The 11803-nt window shown below is 36.0% G+C and overlaps 1 long non-coding RNA gene across 1 annotated transcript; it reads right to left on the reverse strand.

Annotated features, from left to right (window-relative positions):
* Window positions 1-419: 419 nt before the first annotated feature.
* Window positions 420-1520, reverse strand: LOC128128475 (uncharacterized). The gene is made up of 3 exons (XR_008226422.1): window positions 1088-1520; window positions 938-993; window positions 420-664 (listed from the first exon to the last, which is right to left on the reverse strand). It is a non-coding gene; the product is annotated as an uncharacterized LOC128128475 (long non-coding RNA).
* Between the last annotated feature and the right edge of the window lie 10283 nt (window positions 1521-11803).

An 11803-nucleotide genomic window follows, 5' to 3' on the forward strand; every position in this document is an offset into this window, starting at 1 on the left:
GCGCGTCGTAAATGGCTCAGACGACGCGCAAATGCGTGTCAAGGAAGGCCATGTCATAAAGATAGACGACGCGCATTTGCGCGTCGTCTAGAGACGACGCGCATTTACGACGCGCATTTACGACGCGCATTTACGACACGCATTTACGACGCGCGGTTACGACACGCAATGCGTATCAAGGAAGGCCCTGTCATAAAGGAAGATGACACGCATTCGCGTGTCGTAACCTTACGACGCGCGTGTTAATGACACGCAATGCGTATCAAGAAAGCCCCTGTCAAGAAAGGCCATGTCATAAATGAAGATGACACACATTTTTGCGTATCGTAATTTTAAATGTTTTAAAAAAATATTATTTATAGATTTACTAATTTTTCATATTAAATAATACATTAGAAATCTCATAATAATAAATAAAATACCATAAATAACAAATATAATTCATTTCACTAATATGTCAAATACAAATAATTATTCCAATAGTGAGTAAATGTTATAAAAAAATGAACTCATTTATATACAATTGCATTAATTATCTAGCTTACTATGTGCCAACAAACTTCTATCTTTTTCCTTCTCTGCATAAACTTCATTAGCAGCATCCTAAAGAACCTCTATCTTTTTCATCAGCAACATCCTCAAAAACTTCTATCTTTTTCCTTCTCTGCATAAACTTCTATCTCACACTCAATGTAGTTTTAAACATCAGGTTTAAAAAATCAACTTTAAGGTTGCCTTGTTAAAGAGAATGACTAGAATAGATTTCCCTTTTTCACAAGGCATGTACTTGCTTGCACATATATATGGAATCATTCTAACAAAAAAAAATTGTTCATGTCAACTACTCCAAGGACTATTACGTAATTTAACATGAAGAATTTTGTCCAGATAAAAGGATTGACTTTAAACTTTATAAAAATCATTTAAATGAACTTACCTGACCATGAAGCGTGTTGATCCAGGATCTCCTTGCCTTCCTGCTCTGCCACGAAGCTTTGTAAAGCAAGAAATAAATTAAAAAAGTGAGTCTGAAAGTATATGCTAAATTTATGTAAAACCTTAAAACACAATATTGATGCAAAGTTACCTGATTATCAATTCTTCGGGACTCATGCAAAGATGTCCCAATGACATGGAGACCACCAAGTCGTTTGACTTCCAATCCTTCATGAAAGCAATGAATCTCACAGTCCTTTAGAACCGATAAATAGGCAATTGCAATGCAAGGACCCAGGGCCGGTCCAAAGAAATATGTTGCCCGGGGCAATAAGACATAATGATGCCCTAATTATATATTTTCAGAAACTAATATCATAATTCATAAAATTTACCCTAGTTCACTGTTTTTCAATCATAACTCAGAAAAAAAAACACTAATAATTTTAGAAAGTAAGAAAATTAATATAAAAAATCATAATATTTACCTCAGTACTTTGATAGGTAACAGTGAGAATGCAATGACATGCAATGACATGTAGACTACTGATCCACCTTTAAACAATGCTTTAGGTACCTAGCTATCATCCAGAAAACAACAAAACAGACAAAAATTTACACTAATCCCATCACAAACAAAACTAGCTGCTATTATCACAAATAACAAATATAATATACTCCAGACAGTATTAAAATGTAGCAGCATCCAAACATATTATAAGATGAAAAAGTTAATAAGACGAAGAAGTAAGAAGTTCTGAAATAAAGAGAGAATATTATCTGTAGTGTAATATTCCAAATGGACTTGAAAAGTTCTTGTATCTTGACCATCTACCATTATCAAACCTGTCATTTTATACCAAATTAAATTCAAAACCAAATTTTAGCTTGACCATCCATCATTATTCCGTCCCCTGAGAATTGGGGACAAAAATAGCCTCAGGGGTATTTTGGGAAAGTTCCAATTTAATTAAGTTTTTGTAATAAAATATGATTGTAGTTCGTGAATTGCCATAATATCACCTCCATTGTTGGCGTAATTCAGGAAAAAGCCCACAGGGGCATTTTAGGAAAATGCTTTTATTATTTTTGTTTCCCGGTTTTAGACTATGAGTCAAACTCTTTTTCTTTTAGTATAAATATGCTACGTTATAGGTATTTAGAAAGAAGTTTTTCAGCAATAAAAGTTTTCTTTTCCACCAAGCAAAATAAAAAATCCCATCTTTTTCTTCCCCTGTTATCACCTGTTGCCAGCCATGTAGTTTTTTTTTCCTTTTTTTCTTCCTGTTCTATTTTGTTTTCTGTTCTTAGGCAACAAGGTTGCAGCAAGGTATCAGGTAGATACCTTATATCCATAACGTTCAGGTTCTTTGAGAATATCTTCTTTCAGTCGAGCTTCCATTCTCTCCACTCTTTCACAGTAAATTCCCTACATTAAACCACTTGACACTTGAGTATATTTAAATAATAAACATTAAAAATGAGAGAGGATTATTATTATATACCGTATACTCGAGCATGTTTTTGTAGGGTCTTTCAACCTCACGAAGCAGAAAGGGCTTTCCATTAATGTAAATAACAGGTTCTTCTCTCATGTTGTGCCAAAAGACGGGTCTAACCTTCATAATATTCATTCCATCATTCAAAATTCTAAGCTTCTTATTTAGACTACATCTTGAGCTTTGTAAAGATGTCAAAAGGTGAGTCAACGAAAAGATCATAAACTTATAACAATGATAGAAGGTTATTAAGCAACTTTTTTTGTTAAATGGTAAATCTAATATAGTCCTAAACTACTCCAACTTCGACTTAAAGTCTCAAACAGGAGTTGAACCCTTCATCAAAAGAAGGAAGGGCAAAACTTGACAAAAAAATGGAGATCAGACAAAGTAGTTGAACCCTTCTGGGTGTTGTGTCCCCCATCGCCACCACCTATTTCCATTGCCACTGTATCTGTCCCACCACCACCACCTTTTCCTATCAACATATAAAACCCACAAAATTGTAAGTAAAAACTGAAGAAAAAAAATGTAAATCAAGATGCCATAAGACCAAAGATAGCAGATCCAAAAATATAGAATTAACACAAAGTAAGATCAAAAGGGTAAGCCGAAGAAGTGTTATGAACTCAACACACAAATTATCAATCTTTTAATGAAACAATGGCAGCCTATAAATGGTATTCCAGTTCATAACAAGAACAACGCGAAATGAGGAATTTAACAATAAGAATAGCTATTCGAGATGCTATGGTCTCCCAAAAGAAAAAAAAACTTCTAATATTCTGCCTGCCTCTCACTGAGAGGGACTCTTCCTTAAAAAGACTCCATAACAGAGGATCTGTCTTATTACCCAAATTACCCCTGCTGTCCCACCAACCTAGTACTACCATCATGGGTATTTCTGGTCCCCACAGACGTGGGAATCTTTTTGTGTCTCCTTCTCTGATAGGTGAACTGCAATGGGGGTGCACTACAAGAAGTTAGCTATTCCAGCAGGCAGCAACGTCAGATGCCTGCCTAGACTGACCAAGGCTGAGGTAGCGACTAAAAAACAAAATGTCGAAGCTTGAAAATTGAACATTAACTAATAATTCAAAATCTATTTATTTGTATCAAGAAAGTTTCAAATTGTGAAACTTCTTGCAATATTGTAAACATCCATTTTTCTAGATTGGGTTTAATTCGGATTTGTAGCTCACTGTAGTTGAACGTATGTACTGCTTCAGGAAAAAATGTAAAATATATGAGTATGAAGAACTATGGGATTCATGCTTGTATATGTATGTGATATGAGTAAGATTACCACACATGGATGGGGTAATCCCAAAAGAGATTGATATTGCAATTCCACAGAGGGCAACAGAATCAATGCCTCTGCTGGTTGAATAAAAACACGTACATGATTCACTGAGCATGTTCATATACATACATATCTATAGAGTTTTATGAAATAAGAGACTAAGGATGTGATTTTATTTTGATGATACACTTGTAGAAGAACTGGCACAAATGAACCCTACATGATAGTTTTGGATTTATGTTGGGCAGGAACTTAACTTAAAGGGGTACAAGAAACAGGATAAAGATGGATGAAAAAGAAGAGGATAAATATGGGATAAGTTAAGAAAACTGAGTAACTCGTTTCTTGACCATACCTGTACTAAATAGCCAACAACCAAAAAGCCCTAGAATGAAAATGGATAGAACAACTAATCATCTTACCTTTGCCTTCCCCATACCTGAACAAGTTAAAACAAAAAATCAAGTTAAAACAAAACTAGATATAATGATTCCTCTTTTGGTATAACACCAGATGATCCACCCTTAAAGGCAGCACCTTTTCTGAAATCCACCCTCATACCATTAGAGAGAGGTTCTTCACAATACAAATTATCCATGTCAGCTTCCTTTTTGTTTCACCACCAATGCCATCACAAACAATGTTGATGTTTTTCAGTTCAGGTGGGACCAAATTACCCTCGGTCTTTGGCTTCTTCTCGTTTCGGTCAACTTTAATATCAGGCCTATTAACTGTCTTCACTTTTTTATGCACAGAACCACAACTACTATCCTACCATTTTTCTTTTTCAGTCAAATACAAGAGTTCATAAGGAAGAGGGGATAAAAGTAGACCTCCAAGAACCGGAAATGATGTCATCATCTATTTCAGAATCAAAAATTCAAAATTAAAATCTTACCCACATAAAAAGATGATCAAGATTCAAGAAAATATTAGGAGCTTTACCAACCTCAAGAATACTAGTGGGTGATGCCTCATGAGGGCTGCCATTAGGCAAGTGACAAAAATCATCACTGTCTACAGGACTAGCTTCCAATGATGATGAAGGGGAGACATCAAGGCCAAGTCAACTGTAGATGGCGATGGAGTTGAGGTAGGGTTTGTGGAGGCTTCGCAATCGGCAATAAATTGTTTAATCAGAGAGCAATGGAAAGGAACTGGGGTAATAACCCCCAAATTAGAAGCAGCTGAATTTCGGAGGGGGGGGGGAGAGGTGAGCGGAGGTCGTCGGTGGGAAGTGAAGCGGTGGAGGTTTGAGAATCCAAGAAAATCCAAGAAATTTGTCAAGAAACGTATACATGTACTCAGGTTAATAAGACACGAGAGTACCTTTGGCGGGAGCGTTGATAAATAAAACCCTAGACGAAGGATTTCTGGCTTATGTAGCTGATAACGCGGGTTTATGAGTTTTTTTGGTGGGTATTCTTTTTATTAGTGGATTCATCTTACTCGATCTCACATACTGATATTGATTTCCTGCTTCTACTCCTAGAACTTGAATGATAGCTCTTCTTCCTCCTCCTTGACCTGGAATCATATGAATCAGCTGAATCATTGATGAGAAGAACTTGAAGATAAAATATGGAAACATAGGTGGAGGAGAACAAGGGAAACCAGATGCAATAATTATGAAGGCCAAGACCGCCTAAGAAGTGATCGATGCCAAAAAAAAAAATACAGGGGAAACAAAAATCGCTAAAATCGCATGAGAATCCTTGAATTTTAGGGAAAATACTACCGGTTGTTTGGGATTTTTCTTAGTAGCAAGATTTTTGAGGCTTGTTGTAATGAAGATGTAATGAAGTCGGTTGTTGTGATTCTTTAGGCTTCAAAATTGATAGATTTTTTTTCGATTCTTTCAAGTTTGAATCAGAAAATGAGAAAGAGTTAGGGAAATCAAGAGTGCAATGCTCGTCCTTGTTAGGTTGAAGATGAAAGATAGATAGAAGATAGAAAAAAAAGGCGGGTTTTCAAAATTTTGGGGATTTCATTTCCCCCCTTGTCTACTAAGAGCGCGTTTCATTAAAATTATAAAGCGACAGGTACAGACGACGCGCGTTTAAGATAAAGCGCCCTCCGTGTTTTTAATTTTTTTTCTTGAGACACTAAATTAAGGGCACGCAATAAAGCGTGACGTAAATCCTTAAATTTTTTGGAGAGATGACACTATTTTAAGGGCACGTCCTTTTGCGTATCGTTAATTATCGCGTGTCGTAAAAAGCGCGTCATTAAAGGTCTTTTTTCTTGTAGTGGTTTCATCCGGACGCACGTACTCCCGACGTACATGAGTGTACACCCAATGTACTAGGGCGTACCGTAATACGAGGTGCGTTTCCAAATGTACGCCCAATGTGCTACTCAACTTCCCAAATGTACCATCCTCCCCCGTGGGCTAGGTCCAAACCAATATCAGGGGCCAAAAGTGACTTATTAAAATACCAAAGGGGGATTCAAAGAATACCTGGAATTCGGCATATTACATAGGTTTTAATAATTTTGAGAAGTGATGAGTAATATGGTGAAGCTATGAAACCGCCAGGTTGGGGCATGAACATATTGAAGTCATTTGGGGTATTTCCACAAACTTTTGGTGTGGAACATGAATAGTTCACCATGGAATCATTGTTTTCACTTCTACTTGTAATCTAAATTGGAGATTGACTTAACACAATTAAGGAAAATGAAAACAAAACCGATTTGATGATTTCTTAAATCAATTACTGTTACCTATGTGTAAGAAATTAGTCAAGGGATTGACTTATTAAGCTTGAAACAAAGAAAAGATAGACCAAAACTTGAGCATTCCTTCATAATTATGATGAAATTAGAAGTCTCAATAATCACTTGGAACACCTTATGAGAAAATGATAGTTGTGGTGTAGTTGATGAGTGAAAGTTTTTAATGGCATTGTCCCCCTCCTGCCCCTCATGGTGAAATCATTTTTGCTGATGCATCCTTTATTGGAATATAAAACCTTAGATTGAAAAAAACTTTAAGTGATAAGGTTGTTGGATATGTCAGTTAGGAAGATCCAATTACCAATCGATTGAGCAATTTAAAGGGGTCGACGAAATTGTAGGAAGCATGGATCATGAAGTAGCTTATAAGTGTATAAGAAAACAATGGGTATAGTGGTGTTATTAATTTGAAGTATGTGTAGGCTAAAATCAGAAACTGCCTCTAAGCTCACAAATTCCATCAAAGGCATTGAATTTCTAGTTAAACTTTATGTTCGAAGAATTCGAAGTGGCAATAGATCCAAGTTCACAAATGCCACACTTGAAAATTTTCTTACTAACAAATGCATTGAACACATTTTTTTTGCTCCCTACACTCCTTAGTTGATGCTAAAATTAGCAAACCTTCCTCTTTATCTTTAGGCCAAAGCTGTCTCCACATATGGTTTCACTCAAAATCGAAGCATCATCAACCGTCGTCTCAACATGACAACATATGAAGTAATGAATGGTCGGAAGTCTAGTATCTCGTTCTTACATGTTTTTGGATGTAGATCTTTATCAAAAAATAAATCGTGATCAACTCACCAAGTTTCAACTGAAATTCGATAAAGCCATCCTTTAGGATAGTCACCCAAATCTAAAGCTTACAGAGTTCTAAATAGTAGAAATCGTGTAATTAAAGAAACTTTTGATGATAATTTTGTTCGGAACTCAGTTCCTACTCATGTTACAACACATATCATGGACTCCGATGCTTCACCTTCTAGGTCTCTGAATCCTAAAATTATCTATGAAGTTGATTTCAAAAGCTTGTTCGGACTAATAGAAACTTCTCTTGATTTGGAATCTCGATCCAAACCGTCCCATCTGCCACTCCAGTTTCTCAAAATGTTTCTGGTCCGAGCCCAGCCTTTCTTCCATTTTATTCCAATACATTTCAACCTACTCAGGTTAAGGTGGAGAATAGTAATCCGACCCTTGAATCAAATGTAGATGGATTTGAAGATGATGCAGATCAATTTTCAGAAATCGATCCAATTCGAACAACAACGAAGATGATGTTAACTTCTTTGACTTTTCTAACTCTAACAAGGCTGGCATATCTGTTTCAGAAGTTCAGGGGGAGCATCATCCTCAAATTCAAATTATTCAAGGGGGAGCAATACAAACCCATTGTTGATATCGAATCATCTGCCGCACAAAAAGCGGATACTTCAGATCCTGCTTGGACAAAACGGAAGATATTGTCAATAAATAAAAGTACATCTTGTTCATTAACATCTCGGAAATATTCCGCCATAGTTAGGGCAGTCAAACCAACTCTCATATGAGCTCCCGGCGGTTCATTCATCTGACCGTAAACTAGAGCTACTTTTGATTCTGTAATATTTTTTCATTAATTACTCCAGATTCTTTCATTTCCATGTAAAGATTTGAGATTGCATCCTCCAAATCAAGTAATTGGAAATCTCAATGCAGGAGTTCAAATCCGCTCTGCTGCTAACATTGAAGATGATTGTCAATTCTTAGTATTCATATCAATGGTTGAATCTAAATCCATCAAAGAAACCTTAGAACATTTCGATTGTATTACAGCCATACAAGAAGAGTTACCAAAGTTTGACAGAAATCAAGTTTGGACTCTCATACATCCTCCTCAGGATTACCCTATTGTTGGTACGAGATGGGTCTTCTGAAACAAACACGATGACGCTGATTTATAATCCAAAATAAAAAAAATATTGGAAGCTAAAGGATTTATTGAGATCAAAGGACTGGACTACGACAAGAGCTTTTCTCATGCTGCCCCTCTTGAGGCTATCCAGATCTTTTTTGCTAATGTTGCTCACAAAGGCTTTAAAGTTTACCAAATGGATGTCTAGAGTTTGTTTATCAATGGTGAACTTAATAGTGAAGTATATCTTCAACAGTCTCCTAGGTCTGTGAATCTTTCATATCGGAACTACAACAATACACTCTAAAAAGTTGTTTATGGCCTCAAACAAGCTCCTCATGCCTGGTACAAGACTCTCACTGATTTTCTAAAGCCTTCCAATTTTCAAAGAGGAATTCTCAATCCCATATTATTCTAAAGAACATATAAATCTATGTCCATGATATCATTTTTGGATCAACTGATCCGATGATGGTTATTGACATTGCTAAACAGACCAATAGAGGAATCTTCATTCATCAAGAGAAATACATTCTGAAGTTTTGAAGAAATATTCAATGGACACCTGTTCCTCTGCAAAGGTTCCAATGGGTTTCGGACACAAGATCTTTTCGGACCCATCCGGTGTTGTCGTATATTAGAAGAAGTATAAGGGAATGATAGGATCGCTACTCTGCCTCACTGCAAGTCGTCCCGATATCATGTTCTCGTTATGTCTTTGTGTTAAATTCCAGGTTAATCTAAGGATGTCTCATCTTTCGTCTATCAAGCAAATCTTCCGACATCTCAAAGGAACAAAGAACCTCATAATTTCGTATCCTGCAAATGAAAGTTTCCTTCTACAAGCCTATTTTGACTCAAACTATGGAGGAATTCAACTTGATAGAAAAAGTACATCTGGATGATTGGTTAGTTGGCCATCCAAAGAAAAAGAATTGCATTACTCTTTCAACATTTGAAATGGAATACATTGTTGCTAAAATTAGAAACTACCTCTGAGCTCATAAAGTTTATCAAAGGCATTGAATTTATAATTAAACTCCCTGTTTGATGAATTCAAAGTGACAATATATCAGAGTTCACAAATTCAACATTTGAAAATTTTCTTACTAACAAATGCATTGAACCTAATTTTTCTGCCCCTACACTCCTTAGCAAAATGATGTTGTTGAAAGAATAAATCGAAGTCTAGTTGAAGCTACTCGGTCGAAGCTGAAATTTCCAAACCTCCCTCTTTATCTTTAAGCCGAAGCTGTCTCTACATCCTGCTATACTCAAAATTGAAGCACCATCAACCGTCGTTTCAACATGACACCATATGAAGTAATTAATGGTCAGAATTTGAGTATTTTGTTCTTACTTATTTTTGGATGTAGACGCTTTATCAAAAAAAAATCATGATCAACTCACCAAGTTTTAATTCAAATTTGATGAAGCCATCTTTTGGGATACTCAGCCTAATCTAAAGCTTACAAATTTCTAAATTGTAGAACTCGTGTAATTAAAGAAACCTTTGATATTACTTTTGATGATAATTTTGTTTAGAACTCAGTTCTTACTCATGTTACAACACATATCATGGAGTTCGATGGTTGACCTTCTGGGTCTCGGAATCCTAAAATCATCTATGAAGTTGATTTTGAAAGCTTGTTCGGACCAATAGAAACTGCTCTCGATTTGGAATCTCGATCCAAACCGTTCTCATCTGCCACTCCGGTTTCTCAAAATGTTTCTGGTCCGACCCCAACCTTTCCTCCATTTTATTCCATTGTATTTCAACATACTCAGGTTAAGGGGGAGAATAGTAATCCCACCCTTGAATCAAATGTATATGGATTTGAAGATGATGCATATCAATTTGCCGAAATCGATCCAATTCCGAACAACAATGAAGATGATGTCAACTTCTTTGACTTTTCTAACTATAACGATGCTAACATTTCTATTTCAGAAGTTCATAGGGAGCATCATCCTCAAATTCAAATTATTCATGGGGGAGAAATACTAACCAATTGCTAATATAAAATCATTTGCCTCTCAAAAACTACCAAGATTGCATCCTCCGAATCAAGTAATTGGAAATCTGAATGAGGAGTTCAAATCCACTTTGCTGCTAACAATGAAAACGAGTGTCACTTCTCAGCATTCATATCAATGGTTGAATCTAAATCCATCAAAGAAGCCTTAGAACATTTCGTTTGTATTACAGCCATACAAGAAGAGTTACCAAAATTTGATAGAAATCAAGTTTGGACTCTCATACCTCCTCAGGATTACCTTATTGTTGGTACAAGATGGGTCTTCTGAAACAAACACGATGAAGTTGATTTATAATCCAAAACAAATAAATATTGGAAGCTAAATGGTTTATTGAGATCAAAAGACTGGACTACGACAAGACCTTTTCTCATGTTGCCCCTCTCGAAGCTATCTCAATCTTTTTCGCTTATGTTGCTTACAAAGGCTTTAAAGTTTACCAAATGGATGTCTAGAGTTTGTTTATCAATGGTGAACTTGATAGTGAAGTATATCTTCAACAATCTCCTAGGTCTGTGAATCTTTCATATTTGAACTACACCAACACACTCCAAAAAGTTGTTTATGGCCTCAAACAAGCTCCTCATGCCTGGTACAAGACTCTCACTGATTTTCTAAAGCGTTCCAGTTTTCAAAGAGGAATTCTCAATCCCATATTATTCTAAAGAACAAATGGGAAACATCTTATGTTAGTATAAATCTATGTCCATGATATCATTTTTGGATCAACTGATTCGATGATGGTTGTTGACTTTGCTAAACAGACCAACAGAGGAATCTTCATTCATCAAGAGAAATACATTATGAAGTTTTGAAGAAATATTCAATGGATACATGTTCCTCTGCAAAGGTTCCAATGGGTTTCGGACACAAGATCTTTTCGGACCCGTCCGGTGTTGTCGTATACTAGAAGAAGTATAGGGAATGATAGGATCGCTACTCTGCCTTACTGCAAGTCGTCCCAATATCATGTTCTCGATATGTCTATGTGTTAAAATTCTAGGTTAATCTGAGGATGTCTCATTTTTCGACTATCAAGCTAATCTTCTGATATCTCAAAGGAACAAAGAACCTCATAATTTGGTAGCATGCAAATGAAAGTTTCCTTCTTTAAGCCTGTTCTGACTCAAACAATGGAGGACTTCAACTTGATAGAAAAAGTACATCTGGTGGTTGTCAATTTTTGGGTTGTTGATTGGTTAGTTGGCCATCCAAAGAAAAAGAATTGCATTACTCTTTCAACACTTGAAGCGGAATACATTGTTGCTAAAATCAGGAACTGCCTCTGAGCTCATAAATTTCATTGAAGGCATTGAATTTGTAATTAAAATACTTGTTCGATGAATTCAAAGTGACAATATATCAGAGTTCACAAATGCCACATTTGAAAAT

This window comes from Lactuca sativa, chromosome 9, assembly GCF_002870075.4.
Source record: "Lactuca sativa cultivar Salinas chromosome 9, Lsat_Salinas_v11, whole genome shotgun sequence".
Classification (NCBI taxonomy): Eukaryota; Viridiplantae; Streptophyta; class Magnoliopsida; order Asterales; family Asteraceae; genus Lactuca; species Lactuca sativa.